The following is a 21,384-nucleotide window of genomic DNA, read 5'->3' on the forward strand; positions in this document are numbered from 1 at the left end:
GGAGAAGAGAAAAAAAGGGATGGAAAAAAAAAACACGTTCCTGATAGGTAGACTGTCGACACGGGTCTGTCTTCGAGGCGGCGCATCGGGCTCACTTTATAAACCGAGTAGACCGAGTGGTGGTCGAGTCGACTTGCTGATCAAACTAACCAAAGGATTGGACGTAACCGGTTAAAGGTGGCTCGTGATAGGCCCATAGAATCTAGCGGTACCATCGCTACGTCCAAACGGGGGGATTCTCGCTCGTCTCCTCTCCATGAAAGAGCTCGAGAAAGCATACGACGAAGGGAACTCGCGATGTTTCCTTCTCTTCTTCTTCGTCTTCGTCTTTGTCTTCGTCTTCGTCTTCGTCTTCTTCTTTCTCTTCTTCTTCTTCTTATCCTTCTTCTTCTTCACCAGTCCAGGCTAGTTAATCCGTGTAATTAGGTAACAGTGACATTTTACCGTTCTCCTCTTTTTTCTTTCTTTTCTTCTATTCCACGTATCTATTGTTTTATGTATCGGACTATCGAACACTATCGTCGTATATTACTGTTTCTCTTACACTAATGTGCAAGAACATGTTAGCAACTTATTTGACTTGTCTTTTCTCATCATAAGATACGTATTAACACGATCTTTATGATAGTCGTTAGAAAAGCGTTTTTGACGATTCGGGGAAGATGAATGCGTCGTGGTTTCTCACGGGTGATGATAAGTACTTATCACGATCGAGATATTTCCCGTTGCAATGATTTTTAAGGAAAGTTTATGATTAAATTTCGTTTAAGAAAGAAAAAAAAAAAGAAGAAAAAAGATGAAGCACGACAGACGATGACGGCAGGTAGTCCATACTAATGAGTTAAGCGGGGGATGGAAATGTTAAGGTCAAGATAAGAACTAACGAGTAAGATTAATTTTACGTGGCAACCGTTTCTCGCTATTCCCACTTGTGGCAGTTACAGATGGCCAATGGAATCGAAGCTTCGACGGAGCTACGCCAAACGATCCATCGATCCGTAACTTACGAGAGATTTTTCTGATTCCTGAGACGAGATCCGAAGAGTGCGGAGTGGAAGTCCACGGTACCGTAATAACTTCGTCAAGAATTTATGACGTCGATATTTTCCACTATATCTCGCTCTCTCGCTCTCCTTCTCTCTTCTTCTCTACCTTTCTTCTTCTTTCTTTTCTATTTCTTTTCCTTTAATGAAACAAATTCATATAAACTTCGAGGAAAATCTTTCCAATTTTCTCTGGCGACGATCGAATATTAGGAGGAGGAAATATTGGAAACGAACGTCTTACGGTAACTTAAACGTACGTACGAGCATAATTCATAGCGAAGCCCGCTACGAAACAATCGTACCTAACTGTTGGTGCGAAGGATTCGACGTCTCTCTCTCTCTCTCTCTCTCTCTCTCTCTCTCTCTCTCTCTCTCTCTCTCTCTCTCTCTCTCTGTTTTTAGCGAGTAGCGGCGAAAGGTGTAATTTGAGTTTAAAACGAACAACGTGTATTCAAAGTTCACGTTCGAGATCTTTTCGGAACAGAGAGAGAGGGAGAGAGAGAGAGAAAGAGAGAGAGAGAGAGAGAGAGGCAGAAAGAGAAAGAGAGAGAGAGAGAGATAGCGATGGAGAAAGAGATAGAAACTAGAAATCTCTGTCATAACTTTAACTTCCATGCAGTTTCAGCACCGTAAAGGTAATGGCATTTACCGACGTCGAACCGTGAAACTGTTATTCGTAAAACGGCAAAAGAAAGATGAGAGAGAGAGAGAGAGAGAGAGAGAGAGAGAGAGAGAGAGAGAGAGAGAGACAGATGAAACGAAGTTATCTTTATAACGATGGAATGTGAATAACAACGTGGAAAATTCACGGCCAATCGTGGATCAAATTCGTCCCGATCGATGGATCACCAAAGAATATTATACTATAGTGAGTACACTATAGAGTTAACTGGACGTATTTATATCCATTGTATTCCCATCCAATATCAGTGCAGGACGACGAGAGATGAAGTCTCGGCAATAAAAAACGTCGATGGATCGCGATCCCCTTTGGAGAAAAAGAAAACGCTGTCATTTCTGAGAGCAAGATGTTCGAATTAATCAAGATCAGGACAGTTAAGGACGACGGTTCGCTCATCTGGATTTGCTGTTTCTTTTTTTTTTTTAATTTTATTTTCTATCTCTTTTATCTTCTTTCTTTTCTGTTTTTTTTTTCTTCTTTTCTTTTCTTGATCTTCTATCAGCGTCAAGAGTATCACGTACAGTCGAAGACAGACTAACTTCTAATGCAGTCTTTTTTACGACTATATAAAAGTAACTAGTAATGATTAATCGAAGTAAGAGAGTGGAAGGAGGTAGACGAAGTAACTTGTAGTATAAAATTTATCAATGAAAATTGAAGAGCAAGTAGTTATCGATCAAGTATAACGAGTTTGTAACGAGACTTATTACGAGAGACACGAAGACACGGGTTTAAATTTTCGACGTAAAATCATTATTTCCAGGCAGTTTAACTCGACCCTTTTTCTTTTTTTTTTTTTTCTTCACCACTTGCTAATATAAACCGACGTAAAAAAAATATTGCTAGAACAAAGGAGATGCTCGAAAGAGATGAATTCCCGATAGCAGTGTACCGTGAAAGAAAGGTAACTTAGAGACAGAGAAAATAGGTGTACCTACCACTTCGAGGAAGGTTGATAATGGCAAGGAAGACATCCGTCATCGACCTTGGGCCAGCTTACCCGACGGTTGATTATTCCACTCGATGCCTGTCCTGTGCGCCGTCATTAGACTCTCAGCCTTTATCCTCCCCTTTTTTTATCTCCCTCCAATATCTTCTTTTTCTGCTTCCTTCTTCTCATCCTTCGATCTTGCAACAGATACTCGACATAATATCCGACGCCATGGTCAAGCTGTAATCATTATAGGCTAGCCTTTACTGTCACTGTTACCTTCTTCCTCGTAACGATTTTCAAATCACTCTCCTTTTTCCTTGTTGTCTTTCTCTTTATCGTCGTCATCATCATCATCATCATCATCATCATCATCAGCAGCAGCAGCAACAGCAACAGCAGAAGCATCATCATCAACAGCAATGGCAACAACAGTGTTTTTACTTTACTTTTAAGAATTTTTCGTTCGTGAACGTTTTTCTGACAAAATACCCTTTGTTGCTAGGCCGATCGCCTTGAAAGAGAGAGAGTCTCTTAACAAGTCCATGTAGAGTCCAGCTATGATCGCTTATATGTCTGGTACTACGAACGTTTACGTTGAGACCGCAACTTTGCTAATGAACGGAGATGCTCTCGCTTACGGCAACCGCTTACGAACTAGAGTGAGAAGCTTCATGCAAAAGCCTCTACTTATTACCTGCTAAAGAACTTCTAGACACCGTTCAAATCGCAAAGAGCAATACCATAGAAAATCGATGATCGAAATCGGTACCAGTACTTATTGTTCTAGGCTAAACGTCTAACTGTAGCGTTTTATGTGCCAAGCGCATACGTACCTTCGTGCATTCTATGCAAATGAAGTTCCCATTGATTCTAAGGACCATGTGGTGTCTTTGACTGCTCCTGAGACACCGGATGAATCATTCGATCATTGTTTACGAACAACCAGATGGATAAGATTCGTCTTATTACGTATGCGATCAATTACAGACTCTAAAACAGTTCATGAATACATACCAGCCTGGCATATAATTTCAAAATAGATACAATTAGTATTGATGATCAAGCGACACGCCTAAAATTCGTCGACGACGACGATGATTATAATTATTCGGTACTTTTACGAGTTCTTCTTCAAGGATCATCATATATAGGTATCTACGTAGACTAAAAAATGCGTTCGAATGAACAGTTCTACCAGTTATTACTCGAGCTTAAGTGTCTAATCGCGTACTATTCTCTCGCTATTTTACGATCTTCTTAAAGGCGAATCGAATAATATTCATGATCTAGGCTCGGTTAAAGATTATCCACGAGTAGTGGTTATTTAATGAGAGGAAATGAAAGACAAGGAGGATGATAGGTTGGTATAGGTTTTCACATGGTAAAATATTTTTGCTTTGAAGAATGCAACAGACTAGAAGTCGTTCGAACTCTCGGTTCCTGTTCTCAGCCAATAGACGTATACTCCAATCAGTAGGAGTTATAGCGATTAGCAGGAATGCCTGAAGACTGTTAAGAGTCTTAGCAGTGTGGAGAAGTTTGTAGCTTTAATCGATAGCATTTATCGTTAAGAAAGCGTCGCTTCGTTAAAGCAAAATGATATAAAGTTGGCAATAATCCTCTTCATACGAACGGATATTTATATTCGAGAGATTAAATCGATCGAATTGATTTCGAGATTATATACGAAGAAAGAGAGAAAAAAAGAGAAAGAGAGAGAGATGTTAAAGATTTTTGCGTCGAGTATTGTTAACTTAAGTACCGAATCGATTTTGTACAAATCGATCTATTCATTTAACAATAAATTTCCTATACTCGTCAGTTTTATCGATTTCTGATTTCACACTTGAAACTTTTAATATTAAATGGTTTATCTTTATTAGAAAGTATATTTTTTAGAGACGAAAAATCTTTTCAAAGTTACAAAAGAAATCTTAAAAACCTATTAATAAATAAAGTCTGCAAAATCATGTTTGGATCATTACATCCAGCAGTGTTAAAAGACGAAAATTATTCATTGATCGCCAGCAAGCTAAACGAATTAACATGTAAAGGTGATTTGATAAGGTTGCACCAATGTTGCGTGCATAGAATAGCTTGATATCGTTGAATCAACGTCGGATAAAATGAATCGATCTTTTCCCTCGAAAGTTTCCATGCTCCTGATTAAATTATAAGCGTCGGCTACTATATTACACCTGAAATGCATGTTGGCTCTTGCCTCTGAAACGGCACTTATTCCCGGAAGCGTCAGTAAACAAAAAAAGGATTCATGAGAGGAACGTGTATCCTCACGAAGAAAAGCATGGATAATCGAAAGTCAAGAAGATAGAAAGAACTTTGGACTCCCTTTCTTAACTTATCAAGGAATTTTTTATTTTTCTTTTTTTCCTTTCTTTACTTTTCCTCCTCGTAGTCTCGATTGGTTCCAGATCGCAAACGAAAAGCGATTGTCGAGTCATGTCAAAGCGAGAGTCTAACCATTTTTCTTTTCGATACCTCGTTCGATGAGCACGCGATTCATATTTCTAAAGCTTTCATTGAGTATTGTTATTATTATTATTATTATTATTATTATTATTATTATTATTATTATTATTGTTATTATTATTTTATTATTGTTGTTGTTGTTATTATTATTATTAGTGATGATGATGATTTCTTTCGGTAGATTGATTCGGTTCGCTCGATCCATTTTGACGTCCTTAGTAGAAGATTACTGCGAGAAGAATCGTCAGAAAAAGAGAAACCAATTTAGCAGTCTTCCCTTTTTCTTTCAAGAAACGTTCAAACTATACCTTACACCCTCGTATATTGTCTGCAGTGTATAACTCATCTTAACTCATGAACATAAGTGTCTACAATTTGCAGGGTCTGCGAAAGTTATCCGGCTCAAATTACTTTGTAAATTATTTTGTCCGATTATCGAATTAACTCGAAGAAAATGTTTATATCTTCTCATAATAATCTCTATATATTCCCCGATGACGAATCTAATTCGTACGTTAGAAAAAATTCATTCTCATTTTGTACCTATTTACACCTTAAGGATTTTACTAGAATCATTTTAATTTATATCCTATGAAAATAATCATCGACAAGCAACAGCTCTTGTAGAATAATCCACCCCCGTTTGGAATCCCCATGCTAATCATATAATCACTATACTTTAGCCCGAGAGGCATCGTCTATCGCGTGCGGGAACCAATCAGGTATCAGGCTGCTTTCTACTCCCGAGGGTTCATGGTCGGTCAAGGACTCTCTCTCTCTCTCTCTCTTTCTCTCTCTATTTCTTTCTTCGTTTTCAAAGGCGCACCAATGAAGCGTACCGAACGACGAAAGGATCAAAGAGGGTTCGAACTTCTTCTTCTTCTTCTTCTTCGTCTTCATCTTCTTCTTTTCCTCCTTCTTCTCGATTCCTAGCTATGTCTGTTAATCTTAGGCGAAGCTCCTCACCGACAGTAATTACAGTTATTACTCATTAAGCTGTAAATTACAAGTGTTTTCAAGGTCGAACGGCTTAGAGTCTCGGAGACAGTTCAGCCCAGTCCAGGTTTACTCCTAAAAAGGATTACCGGGAAGCTTTTCGATCGAGTACAATTTAATTACTACCAACAGCAACAAAGTTTCTTCTTGCATCGATCCTCTCGAATAACGACTTATATTTGAATGCACGCCCCCCTTTGGTAGATGTCTCGTTCGTTTTAAAAGGATTCGGATGCTTCCCTTCATTCGTCCTTTTCTCTTCCAAACTTATAGTCTCGTGACTGAAATTACTTAATAACACGTTCGAAGATAATACATTCGCGTGTCTCTCCTAAAAGCATCTTAGTTTTCTTCTCCCAAACGACTGAACGATTTAACGCAAAGAACATTGTACTTTCTTTTTCTTTCTTTCCTTCTTTCCTTCTTTCCTTTTTTAATTTCCTAAAGAGCCACCACCTTTCGAGAAGGTCCTCGACTTGGAGCCCTTTAGAAAGGTATAATAATATTTATAAACACGGTAGTCAAAGTCTCGTACTTATTTTTATTCCCTATTCATTCTCCCTTTTCATTCTCTCGCACGCTTTCATCGATGTCTTCCTATCTCGACGGGTTTGAAAACGATTTCTCTCCTTGCGTGGTCTTTCTCCTTTACCAAAGGGTTCTATTTATAGAGGGATCCAGCAGCAGCAACGGTGGTAACTCCGGTAGAACCAGGATCGTATCATCGAGGCAGAAACATAGGGGCGAGAGAGGTAGCATAAAGCGAGCATGAAAATGACTTGGACGAGGTATGCCTTAAAAGGCGCGTGCTCGTACTGCATGGCTATGCTTTGTAGGAACGTAAAAGGATGAGAAAATCTTTCTCTCCGTCTCTCTCTCTCTCTTTTACTCTCTCTCTCTATCTCTATCTCTCCGGAAGTCACTTATGTATTATTCGTTCCTTTCTATCCATTAGTTTCTATCCTTCTACGTGCTTTCAAAGAAACTCTCATAACGTTCTGCTCAAACGCGATATTCTCCAGCATGCAGTCGCTTCTGCCTCGTTCGATTAATTTGAAATGCCCGCCCAAACGATCTATCGGTTAGACGTTTGAATAAGCCATTTGAAGAGCCTACGAGAGAGTGAGAGAGAGAGAGAGAGAGAGAGAGAGAGAGAGAGAGAAGATAGACGTGTTAATATATTCTTAGGTGGACGTTCACGCTCGGTAAAACCGGGAGAGAATTTGCGAAAGGACGCGTTCCCTTTCTATGAGATTCCATTCTCGTTGGTTCGTAAAGTATATCGAAAGGAAGATGCACGCGAGAACGCCTTCGTGCCGTAAAAGGAGAGGGGAAAAGGACTATCGTGAAGAAGACGAAGAAGAAGAAAGAGAAGAAGAATCGTCATGCGATTCCACGATTCGAACTGCGTGCCTTAAACCCTTTACGTTTATTTATACATAAATATCTACGTATATGTATTTATTAAATCGTGAGATGCAAGAAATCGTCCGGAACTCGATTATGCCAATCTCTCGTCGAAGATAACCGTAAAGAAATGAGATTTGCAAGGACGTTACTTAAAATATAGTAGTCGAGGAAGCAAACGTTTCTTGTATGCTTGATTTTTCTTGATCGTCCATCGTGAAACTTTAAAGCAGGAGAAAGAGAAACGTCCTAAGAAGAAATTCTTCGTATTCGTGAATGGATTATTCCGTATCATTGTGAACGAAACGACGAAGAAATTATATTAGGAGAATATAATTAGAATCTTTTTAGTCCATTCATAAATGATAAATTATCGGAAGATAATTCTAATAATGAAATTTTATTCAAGTAGAGAAATCCTTTTCTATTGTATTGGGTAGGAAAATAGTAAATGAAAAGATCCAATGAATTTCAAAGAAAGAAAATTTATTGGTAAAACGAAATTTTTACAATTGATTTTAATATACAGATCGATGATAGATATTGTTATTTAAGTTAAGTCAACGAGTATCTACATACACACACACACACACACACACACACGTATATATACATATGTATATATAAGCACACGGAGTTTCCCACAAGTAGCCGATTAATGCTACTTTTTAGTTCAATGAACCGAACTGATTTACTTCGCCAACTACGGATTATTCAGGATGCGTTTTTACGTCGGGTAAAGATAATAATCAGAGCAAAGAACTCCGTCTGCATATACATACGTATGTACCTACGTAAGCAAGTTCGATCGAACGCATCCATGGCATGTGGTCATGGCGATGAAGAGGATGTCGCGGAAATCACCTTGGTTTGCTTCTTTATATTCCTTTCATACTCCTTCTCCTCCTTCTTCTCCTACTCCTCCTTCTTCTTCTCCTCATCCTCTTCTTCTTCTATTTCTTCCTTTTCTTCTTCTTCTTCTTCTTCTTGCATCCGCTGAACTTCAACGTTAATTTACAGTTCCATCACCCTGTCATTGCTTACTAATTAATGCAATGAGATATCCCACGCGATTTCTGTTTATCGTAAATTCCACTAATCCGTTTTCATTTTTTCTTATCTCTCGATCTTGAGCGAAAAAAGTTTCATCAATTTTTGCTTTCTTTCTGTAGAGGAATCTGAAGAATTCTTAAAAAATTTAATCGAGTTATCTTTCCCGTACGATCTTCTCTATATCCTCTCTATATCGTTTTTCTTCTCCTTCTCCTTCTCCTTTCTCTTTTTCTCTCTCTTTCGCATGGAAAACGAATAGTCAGACTAACCAGCATGCTAATGCCGATGCGTCTTCCATCGATCGATCTTTACCCTGAGATTTACTTGTCTCTAAATTGGTACGACATGGTCAGGAACGCCTCGATCATGGCACGTGAGGAGAATCCTTTTCGCGACGTATCCACGAAATAATTGGCTCGTACAGAATCGTCCTAACGCATCGAGAAAGAAAAAGATAAAGAGAAAGAGGGGAAGATACAAGCTGGTAGAGACGAGGGCTCTTCGGATCAACCGGTACGACGCTCATTTTTCACGATTCGTTCGCGATGTGTTCACGATGTTCAACGTGGGCCCGTCGTCCGAGGTCGTTGGGTCGACTGTTAACTTTACAACGTGCCTACCTTCACGCGCCTTAGACGCGATAGAACGAACTAGGTATGCTGCAATTCCCAAGTATTGCTGTTGCTAGTGCTGCTGCTGTTGCTGTTGCTCCTGCTGCTGCTACTTTTCCTCCTCCTTCTACTTCTTTTTTCCTCCTCCTCCTCCTCCACGTCCTATTCCTACTCCTGCGGAATTCAATGAAGATCTGACTTACAGATTCGTACGTCGGTGTATATCGAGTTACCCATAAGGTTCCGTTCATCGGCCTACCGTCGTGCAGAGGTATTCTCAGTTGAAAGTTTTCGAGGCTACGCCTCTTCCTTTCCGATTCTTACGGGACTTTATAATTATCGGATAATCGGTCAAACTATAGGATTACTCGATATATTTTATACCTATCCACTTCGATTAATGACCTCTATTTCAATCGTGTCGAGTAATCGATAAAAATAAAAAATAAAAAAGAAAAGAAAAGAATCTTGGCTTAATAGTACCGTTAAATGAATAATTTTATTAAAGGATCGCGACGTTGATCCTTGAAATTTGTCATTCTTTATTATAGTTGATATATAGTTTAATTATGACGTTTAGTTTCGTTCTCGATTTCAAACGTTTTTCTTCAAATGGGTTCTGACGTTGATCATTTTTACGATGTTTTCTTATTAATGAGTAGAAACTGATTGGTCGATAGCCGAGTAACGTCATCTTCGTTTTTCTTGAAATAGACAAGAAGCTGACGTCCTGTCGTCACGATCGAGAAAATGAAAAATTAGAAGGACGATCATCGTTAGCCGAGACAAGGAAAGAGAAAGACGCGTGTAATTTCTATCGAACGGTCCCGTCGAATCGTCTGATCGTTCAATCCTCTGATATTAGAACTCTTTCGATTGCGATTCACCTGGTCGGATAACAGTTTCTCCACTTTTGTAAGGAAAATAACATGGTACACAATATTTAAGTTGTTCCGAGGAGATCGACGCAGTTGGGTCAAAGGTCAGCCACGTTGGGAATCGGGTGGAGATTGAAAAATTCAATCTATCGTCCTTCTCGTTCATATTGGTCGTCGTAATAAGCGATATAGAGGTTTTATATCGATAAAGTACGTAGCTACGTTTATTAAATGAGAATTTTTAAAAATGCAAGCTTGTTACAAGCATCGCAATTAATATATAAATTATATATTATATATAATGACCGATAGAATATTATAATATTATATGTAACAAATATTCTCTGTCAAACTCGTTACTTTTAGAATTATTCAACGCTCTTAACAACATATTGTTTTTTTTTATATATATATTATATTTAACGATATTCGCTATATATTAAAATACAAAGCTGAGAAATTATTGAAATATTAAACTGCGAAATTATAAGCCTATATGTTTATATGTATATATAACATATAGGCATACATATACACATACTCAAATGTATTCATATCATCTATACAATAATAATATACATGTATACATATACTACGTTACATTTGTTTTGAAAAGTACTAATCATTGTAATACAGTTTTATCGCATTTCGTGGAAAAGTCCTTAACGACCATCGAAACACACGAATAAACAAAAAGAAAAACGGCCATAAATCCAGCTCTCTGTTTACGATAAGGAGGATTTTGTTTCTTGTAGTACCCTCGATTTAGTATACTGAGAGTCTTCGTCGCGTCGAGTCAAGGAGGAGTAATTGTAAGTCTGTCGAGAGAAAATATTTAACGCTTTATATCTTTCTTTATCGTTCAAGTTAATTTTTAATATTTTTATAATAATATATTAAACAATTTTCCCACGTACGTAGTACGTAGTAAATAAGTACTATCCATATTAGGTAATAGAAATAAGTAGAAGAGAGAAACAGAGGAAGAAAGAGAAAGAAAAAGAAAGAAAGAAAGACAGAGGGAGAAGGAGAAAGAGAGGACGAGAAAGAGAGAGAGAGAGAGAGAGAGAGAGAGAGAGAGAGAGAAAGAGGGAGTCCGTAACAAATATCGTTCGTGCAAGTATGATATTTTAACCGCGTAATAAGAGGAAAAAGCGATGGAGGCGAAGTAGAAGTAGAAGTAGAAGTAGTAGTAGAAGAAGAAGAAGAAGAAGGAAAAGAAGAGAAAGAAAAAAAAAAGAGAATCCTCCTCACGGTGGAATGAGGAAACTACGAACGAGGAGGAAGCAACGAGAAGGAGAGGCTCGGATGTCACCACCGGCTGGTCCACGTCAGGCGTATCAGGCAAACGGGACGACACGCTTCGCGGATGTTGCACTGTTGCTCGAGCTTAGGCTTGCAGGCACGTTTTCTTCGTTGGTACCTACGCCGTATACCTGCACCTGATACATACGCACCGAGATACATGTCATTTAGACAAGAATATACGTATCCAACTGGGAGGTCTCTGACCTTTCTCATTGGAGAACCTCCGGCAGAAGAAATGTGTTCTCTGTCTTTTTCTATCCAGCGCATTGAGATCCGTTCTTTCCTTATATTCTTTCTTTTCTCTCTTTTTTTCTTTTTTTTTCCTCGACGAGAGCAAAAAACTTTTCCTAGATAATCGTCCATTTCCTAAAGACGATCCGTTTTAACACGGCTTGTGGGAAACTTCGAAATCAAGTAGGTGTAAATATTATGCAATATATGTAATGTATTTACATGCAATATTATGTTTGCTTAAAGAGCTCTACTTGGCTTATCCGAAGAGTTCCTGTAGGACACACGATACTATCCCAACTCGTTAAAAACGATTTCCCAGTCACGACATACCGATAACTTCCTGAAATGGGATCTTCGAAGTTTCACGGTTACGTGTAGATAATTTCGATTCACCGTTCGCGAATCGTGCGGAATGAAGAGGATATTTTTACGTGACTTCCTTCTTCCTTCATTCCTCCTTAATTAACGCTGTTCATCATCCCTAGTTTTATAACGTTTTAAACCAACGATAAAGTAATAGGCAATAAAGTAATTCTTGAACGATTTTCACGAACAAGATTTCGTTTTAAAGCACGTTTAAGTCCTACCATGGACTTTGTTTTAAAGTTCGAATTTTCAAAAACATGATCGATTAACGTGTTAAATAGCGATGACAGAAACTTCCGGTGTTGGATACTGGAGCTATCTGTAAACAAGGTTTCACTCACCTCCAGTTAGTCAAGAAGCCGGAATCTCTTGAAGCGACATGTCATCCCGGAACTCGGATTTTAGAGTAGACTCACCGTTATCCCGTGAATATCCACATGCAGCAATCTACACGTGGTGAGATCTGACTCGATATTACTTGTGATATATCGAAATCTAAATCTAGATTATATAAAGCGAGTAATATTTAATCAGAAATAATAATTAATGAGTATATACTTATATGCTAAATATTATTTATGTAAAAATCAAAACATTAACTCATTTCCATTCTATCTATGAAGTAAAACTTCCTGCACTATTTTATTATTCGTGCTTTTTTCTCTAAGAATAGTTCTCTTTATATTGTATTATTGCTATTACTAATAATATATAATATAATAATATGATAATAAGAATAATGACAAAAGGAAAAATTAGAAAAAGAAATAAGTATATTATGTAAAATAATATTACGTACTTATATTACGTAAAATAATATTTGATATATAAATATTCACTAATATTCATATCAATTATATTTATTATCTTTCATGCGTTTGTATTCTAAAATAAATACGTACCGGCGCTGCGTCGTATATGTCACGAATTACTGCGACAGGTAGGCCACCATTAAAGAAGGATATAAATGTGAGAGAATGAAAAGTGTGAGTTCACAACCTACTAACATTATCTATTGTAACCCATACTAACTCGATCGTTATGTTACGTGCGAGAAGAGTATAACCTACACAAGACTCATACGACAGACGTATGGCGAACACATTGTTCCTCGCTTGCGCATATATCGTCCATATCCGTCATTGAAGTCACATACGCTTTGAGCGAAAGGTGATGAACTGCCATAATAAGGAAATTCTATATACAGGAAGGAGGAGAAGAAGAAGATCTTTAGATAAGAATTTCTCTTATACATATGTAGGTACTCGACAAGTTATATTAATACCTGTTGAAACGGTCAAACGATCATCGAACAACGGTGGACTAATATAAATACATCTCTCTCTTTCTCTTATGGACTGTTCAAGGTCGTTCAAGGTCGTCCGAGAGAAGCGCAAGGTTCTTGGACTCGAGTGAAGCTGGTAATACGAACTGGTCTTAACATTAGTTTACGATAGTGAAGAGAGAAAGAGAGAAATAGAAAAAGAGAGAAAGAGAGAAATAGAAAAAGAGAGAAAGAGGGAAATAGAAAAAGAGAGAAAGATAAGTAAGAAAAAAAAAGAGAGAAGAGAGAAGGCGTTAGATAGATCGTAGAAAACACGAAAGCTTTTTCTCTTCCTCTTTCGATCGTTCAGAAACGATCGTCCTTTCTGTTCGCCATTTACCATTTCTATATCTTTCTCTCTCTTTCTTCTGTAAGAAGATAGCAGAGATACATACGACGGCCTCACGACTAATAATAAAAGCCGTCCTCGTACATATTACAGTCGACTAGCGTGGTTCACGCACGAACGGCCACCGTAAAGAGTCCTCTCTCTCTCTGGAATCCGGTCGTCGTACTCTTCATCCTTATCTTCTTCTTTTTCTCCCTTTTCTTCTTCTTCCTCGTTGTAGCCGCGAGAAAATCGTTTCGAATTGCCGCCGAGATCCGTCGATACTTGTCTCGATAGAAAGAGCAAGAGAGAAAGAGAAAGAGAAGGGGAAGGAGAAGAGAGAGAAAAGGGAGTGGGGAGAGACGAGTCATGTAATGGTCGGAGGGCTACGTGCCGTTCGATCGAGGTCACCGATTTCGGCTTTTTTCTTAGTTATATCAGAGTGGTCGCTACGTGAGTTTCTTAATTATTTGATTATCGCAGGGAACGCGCGCGACCACAACGAATCCGGTACCGTAATTTCTTCGTCCTTTTATTCGAAGAAAAAGAGATAAACGAACGCGTATCTCTCTCTTTCTCTCTCTCTCTCTCTCTCTCTCTCTCTCTCTCTCTCTTTTTCTTTGATAACATAGTAGATTTGCGTGTATATATTCGTGTTTATATTCGTATGGGAACGTTTCGTCCTCTTATGGACACGTAAGGTGTATACATATACATATATATATAAGTAAACGCAAATGTACGGACATGTTAGTGAGACGAGCGGTACAAGAGCTGTATGCCCTGTTCCCTCAATTAATAAAAGTACTGCAAAAAACGGGATCAGCATGGTAATTAAAGCGAGATACGGAAGCCACGATGATTCTCCCGCGAATCAAGGAAGTAAAAAGAGGGAGAGAAAGAGAGATAGTGTGCAGAGTTGAAGGAGGGAACGAGTGGACACTGGTCACGCTTCGCGCCTCGCGATTTAACTTGGTTCTGGGCGACGTGTTCGCATGAAGAGGGAAGGAGTAAAACGAAGGAGCCAGTAAATCGGATAATGACGAAGCCAAGATATAAGAGATGGTGTTCTCTTTCTCGCTTGATTTGCATTCTCGCTCTAACATTAGTCCTTCATCGAAATAAAAATTATTGAACAGATACGGATTGTATGTAGATAGGTGTATATGTGTTTATTCGTGAAAACTCATACATACAAACGTGTTTATGCATTCGAATGAAAATAAATACGTTTGTGCGTCTATTCATTCGAGAATAGATAAGTATGCGTATACGAATACATTAAACGATAAAATTTCAATTGTATGTATAGAATACGGGGAGTATCGTAGGTATACACAACTCGTGGATAACATAGGACATTCCGGAAATTTATGCTCCGTAGGAATAAGGAAGCAACGAGGAAAGAGCGGAAGGAAGGAGTCCACGAGCGCGTAGAAAGAAAAATAGAGGAGAGGCAACGAACGAGTGAACCGGATGGCGAAACGACTTTTTGAGCGAGTAAACACTCGCGTGACGTTCCACCCGCGACAATATTACGGTTTATTTTGTTCTCTTTTTCTTTCTCTCTTTTTCTTGTTCGACTTCTTTTAAGCAGAGACGAATTAATCTTTTCTGACATTTATATCCCGTTTTCAAATTTCGTAGGTTTGCATATATATATATATATATATATATATATATATATATATATATATATATATATCGAAATATTCTTCTCTTTCTCTCTCTCTTTTTCTCTTTCTTTATCGAGATCAACATTAAGTTCAAGAACAAAAGAGCAAAAGGCTCTAATGAATTTCGAAGTTATTACATGCTAATTATTGCCGACACATGAGAACCTTCTTTCCTTCCATTGTTTCTTAGACCGACCTAAAAAGTATTAACCGGTCTTATACAACGAGATAAAATCTTTAACGTGTTATCAAGAATTTTACGGAGTATCGACATATTTAAAATTCCATCTTTCCAATTTTTTAATCTCGATCGTATATCGCTAACGTTTCTGGTCTTTTAATTGATTCGACACTTTCAGAACTGTGGACAATGTTTTTGCGTTCGAATGTAAGAGTACTTACATATCGTAGAGCGAAAGACGGAAAGAAAGAGAGAGAGAGAAAGAGAAAAGATAAAGAAATTTGCAACTTTCACACGCGAGGCTTCCACGGAGCGACGCGCTACTTTTTGTCGGCGAATCGTCCGATTGTTTTGTAACCGGTGCGGCAGGTATTTGAATAATCAGCAAACACGCTCACACGGGGAGCTTCTTTTTCTTCTTGTTATTCTCGCTTTTCGCATTACGAAGGATCCGAGAGAATCCTTGAGACTTCCTCGTTTTTGCTCGCGACCTTCGTAGAGGATAAATCTTCTATCTCTATATCCTTTCTATCTTTCTTTCTCTATTTCTCTTTCTCTTTCTCTTTCTCTTTCTCTTTCTCTCTCTTTTTAATTTCATTTATACTTTCTTACATGCATACATACGTGTCTACTCGTTCTCATAAATATTTTTATTTCATTTTGAATGTATAGAAATATCACCCTTGCTCGCAAACTAACATTCCCTTTTTCTAGATTCCTTTCTTCCTTTATTTCCTTATTTCTTTTTTTTCTTTTTTCTTACTTTCTTTCTTTCATTTTTTTCCCTTTTTTTTCCTCAAGATTTTAGAAAGAACATAAAAAACATTTGACCTAAAAATCACTGAAGGAAATCGAATGGTACCGCTATGAGTAGAGAGGAAACGTAAAATATTTGAAAAGATATCGGATACCGGATACCGGAGGTGTAGCATTAACGACTTAGTCAAAAAAAAAAAAAAGAGAGAGAAAGAAAAAATGAAAAGAGAAGAAAAAAAAAAGAAACAAACAAAAGAAAAATGAATTTACTCTCTCGTAGTTTTTTCTCTTATCGCGTTCGTCGAACCCGAAAATTCCGTTAACGGAATGTGCTAATTAAATACTAAGCTACGCTTAGAGAAGAATAGAAACACCTGTAGACAGAGAAAGATGATGTTGAATGCGTCGTCGTCTGCTACTCTTGACAAAATGATAGAAAACTTTGAGAGAGAAAGAGAGAGAGAGAGAGAGAGAGAGAGAGAGAGAGACAGATGGACAGAGATACAAACAGAGATAGAAAGAAAGAGATAGAGTTAGAGAGAGAAAAAAGATTTCATCTCGTAAACGCGTACACACGTCTCATTATACAGCATCGTAATCACCGTTAAAGAACTCATACAAATCATCGTCGTCCAACGGATCCTTTGCGAACTTTTAATATAGGTATGTATACATATGAGATAATGATAAAAAAAAAAAAAATGAGGAATCCGCGAACGGTACATATCATACGCGCGAAGAGACTCGATTCGCGCGTTACTCGCGAGATACAATGGCCATTGAGACGTTTGTAACGTTACAACGTTACATATACATATATATAGATACATAGATACACAGGTACATACATATACACGTCCATACTTACTTACATACATACATACATATATACATACATACATGCATGCATGCATGCATGCATACATAGCACATGCTTGTCGCGGCGTAGGCGCATAGCTTTATTCGAAGTGCCGTGAATGCGGACAGTTAGTCGACCTCTTAATACAAGACGCGCCGGGCCACTCTCTTTGGTGGAGAGAAAAGAAACGAGGAAATTGTTTTTTCTCTTTTATTTTCTTTTTTATTTTCTTTTTTTTTTTTTTGTTCAAGTACAAATCGTTGCGCGGTTAATCGTTTCGTTACAAACTGTTGGAACAGTTTAGAATCAGCGTTTGTTTAGCGAACGTACTTACAAGTATTTTACAAGATGTTCTTCTCTATATTTTTGCCATCTTCCTTTAATACAAATTGCATGTATCATAATGTATGATTTATTTTTTTATTAAACTATTTGGAAGAAAACTATCGTTTATCGAATAAATATCAGAGTAGAAGTTATATACAATAAGTTCTTTTTCTTTTTTTTCTTTCACGAATTTCAATAAAAAATATAATCGTTATGCGCATCATCATGTTATATCGAACTATAAATTACATTAAACGTTAATATGTTGTAATAACGTAACGATCACGTAAATAAATTTTTACGTTTGAAAATATCTATTAGATAGATTAAAAAGAAATACTTTAACTATACGCAAACGTCCACTAAACGTAAATAGGATTTAGCGTAGGCGTGTTTATCGATCTACGAGCGTAACGAGATCGTGTTAGAGAGAATCTCCATGAAACGTGGTAGGATCTTTACATGTAACGGCGATAAACCAGTATCGGCACCTTCCGCGAGATAATCGACGTTTAAGACTTGGCGATAAACGTTACGTCGCTTAGTCCCTTTAATCTTATACCTCTCAGCAATTTAAGGAGGTTGTTTAATGTTTCCGTGGAAATGTGAAAGGATAGAGAAAGAGAAAAAGACAAAGAGAAAGAGAAAGAAAGAGAAAAAAAAGAGAGAGAGAGAGAAAGATAGAATGAGCTTCGAATCGCTGATGTATCATCAAGAAAAGGGCTTCAGGTCCCATTACACCTGACTTCTGGTCACGGTATTAAGACAACCATTGCAGAGATCTTTACGTAGAAAGGAACGGCAAAGGCAACGGCACCGCTCGAGTATAAGCCGGATTAATCTCCAGCAATTTATGTGGCATTATTCGCCAATCTTCCGGTACGTGAACGACCATTAAGCGGCGGATAAATATACAGCGAAGGAAAAGAAAATGCGAGAAGTTGAAGAGCAGTGTGGAAACAACAAGAGAGAAGAAGAGAAAGAGAGAGGAGAGAGAAAGAGAGAGAAAGACGTAGGTTTAGAAACACTCGAAGAGTAGATTCTCTTCCGTCGTTGGTGTCTCGTTAAAATCGTTTAAAGTTCTATGCATTTTAAAATGAAAATGTAACGTTTGCATTGATCCAGTCGACTCGGTTATAAAATTTCTTTACTTCTCTCTCTCTCTCTCTCTCTCTCTCTCTCTCTCTCTTTCTTTTCTTCCTTATTTTCATTTTGTAAAAAATATAGATATTATTTGTTTGTTATCGTTATAAACGAAAGATAGACGATGGACTTAAAGAAGTATTCATAGTTTCGTTGAATTCAGCAAGGCGGAACGACGAAACTCGTGGGTAGCCGATCCCGTTGCCGTAGTTGAACGGATATCTACGCTTTGTGTCTCTTCCTTGAACGGAGAATCCTCGCGTGTCAAACGTTTTAGATAAAATATCTACCATGATCGTATCGTAGAGTTTCTTTTAAATGTAGAAAAAAATGTCGATAAATCGAAAGATCCAGTCGAGTTGTACCGTTCGATACATTTTTTTTTACCTTTTTTTTTTATTATCATTATCATTATTATTTTATTCCAAGATAATTTGTAATTTAAATGTTATATTAGGATTATTTTCAATGAGATCAACAAGTAGTATTTCAATCGAGTATTTTAATCGTAATCAAATATGTATGTATAACATTAAGACACGTTATAAGATTTTAGATAACGTCGGATAAAATTTAGATTGAAGATTACGATTTCCGTTTGTTTTTATATTTTTCTGTATAGATTTATCATGCGACGAATAATACGCATATTGTCGTTTTTGCGACGTAGTATCACGCAGAATCGATCGATTCCACGATTCAGCCGATAATCTATTTACTTTCGAACGCGATGGACGTTCGTCAAATTCCCAAGACGATCTTTACTTTCGCCTCTTCATCCAAATCGCAGAAAAAGTTTTTATCGTTACCACGATCCTTAGAGTTCGTGGAAGAAAGGACGAAAAACTCACCGGAGGATTTCGCTAGAAGCGGAAAGGATCGATGAGAATAAAGGCGAGAATGGAGAAAGAGAGGCGAGATATTGCGAGATCGTTTTCAAGATTACGGAGTAGATATCCATGAGAGTACGGTTGCTATTCTTCGTGGATGATACTCAGGCGATTCTGTCGTTTCACGCTAAATTCTTCACAAATCTTTTATCTCTTTCTTTCTTTATCTATTTGTTTCTCGCTCTCTCTCTCCCTCTCTCTCTCTCTCTTTCTTAACTCTAGATTATCTTTCTTCGTAAAGCACGTATATCTTTTTTATTTATCTCCATTATCTTCTTTTTCTTGAACATTCATTCCATTATCATTTCGTAATCATCCATACTTTAGCTATTTCGTAAGAAAAGAAAATATAATTGACGATTATATTAAAAGTAGGATAGATATCTAGCATGAACGAGTTTTGATTTAATCATAGCAAGAGCCGAAACAAAACGATCGATAGAAGTTTATCTAAGTATCTATCGAGGGCTCGCGAATTGAGAACTCCTCGATCGAATGTAGAACGTTGCTTTCAGTGGGGTACAGTTACCTTGACACTGGAGAGCGTATCCTTGCAGATCATACGGATTATGGGATGCAAATGGGGTCGCATGATGCCATTACGACAACAACCACGAACGCTTACCGTATTCGAATCTTTACCGTCATTTTATACACCACTGGAACCGACATTTTCTTCTTCGAAGATCACTTCGAGTGTAATCAAGAACCATGATAAAACGTATTTACTTTACGCAGTATCTATATGATGTTTACTCATTGAGATCATGTTCTCATTCTCTAAAAAGATAAATAAAAAAAAAATAGAGAAAGAAGAACAAGAAACATTTCTAGAAACTTTTCTAGGAATGCTCGAGACAATAATTAATTTAATAATTAAAATGTGTCATTGCTTTATTTTCGAATTCGACCGAGTTATATTGCAATAAACGAACGAACCTGAGCGAACGATCGGTCAAACTATATATATATATATATATATATATATATATATATATATATATATATATATACAATATATCTTTCTTTACTACCATCATCATGACAATAACAGACCAAAGAACAATTTTCTTAGGAGTTATTTCTCCACTTGTCACGATTATCGCGAACTATGCTTTACGATGCATCATGCGAAAGACAAAAGATCCTATCGAGTATGTTTAACAGGTCTTAAGTGTTTTCCGTTATAAAGTTAATGATTATCTACTTCAGGCTTTTTCAAAATGTCTTTCGTTTCTATCAGGAAGTTGTTTGTTGTCACTGTCGTTGGTTTTTTTACTCGGAGAAAAAGAGATAGAGAAAAGAATAGCCGAACACGTAGTGCGACAAGTCGATTGACAAATTAGAACAAATCTTTTGCCGGTCGAACGATCCTCTCGTTAGCGGAACGTGATATCGGAAGTTCGACTTTGGTGACCTCGTTAAACCATTTACAGTGGCTATTATAACGGTTATATTCATAGGTCTTTCTCTTTTTCTCCATAAAGGTACCCACCCGACTCGTAAATGGTCATAAGGGTCGAATGGAAAATGCGTGTCGAGTTTTAAATTCAGTAGAGATTTAAATGTTACGAATGATTAATCATGTCAAGAACATAAAAGCGAGGGAGTACAATGATATTCGATATATTATCTTAAAACCTCTTACCATCGACCAGTTAAATATGATAACAAATCTAAAGATTTCTCTGTAGAGTTCCTCCTTCTCCCTTTTATCATAAATCAAAGAATTCCATTCATTCAATTTTATATATTTTCGATCGTGCAACATATACATTGTAATAACAACATTAATTCATTTATCATTTTTATTATTATTTGACGTGTTTAATACTTTCAATTTGTATAAATATTTTATAGAAACTCATTCAAAATAAATTTATGAATTCCTATTG

At 37.3% G+C, this 21,384-nt stretch overlaps 1 long non-coding RNA gene across 1 annotated transcript; it reads left to right on the forward strand.

Annotated features, from left to right (window-relative positions):
• The first annotated feature begins 11,268 nt into the window (after positions 1–11,268).
• Positions 11,269–12,509, forward strand: LOC122629279. The gene is made up of 2 exons (XR_006327215.1): positions 11,269–11,819; positions 11,883–12,509. It is a non-coding gene; the product is annotated as an uncharacterized LOC122629279 (long non-coding RNA).
• The last annotated feature ends 8,875 nt before the right edge of the window (positions 12,510–21,384 follow it).

The sequence above is a fragment of the Vespula pensylvanica genome, chromosome 5 (assembly GCF_014466175.1).
Source record: "Vespula pensylvanica isolate Volc-1 chromosome 5, ASM1446617v1, whole genome shotgun sequence".
NCBI classification, from domain to species: Eukaryota; Metazoa; Arthropoda; class Insecta; order Hymenoptera; family Vespidae; genus Vespula; species Vespula pensylvanica.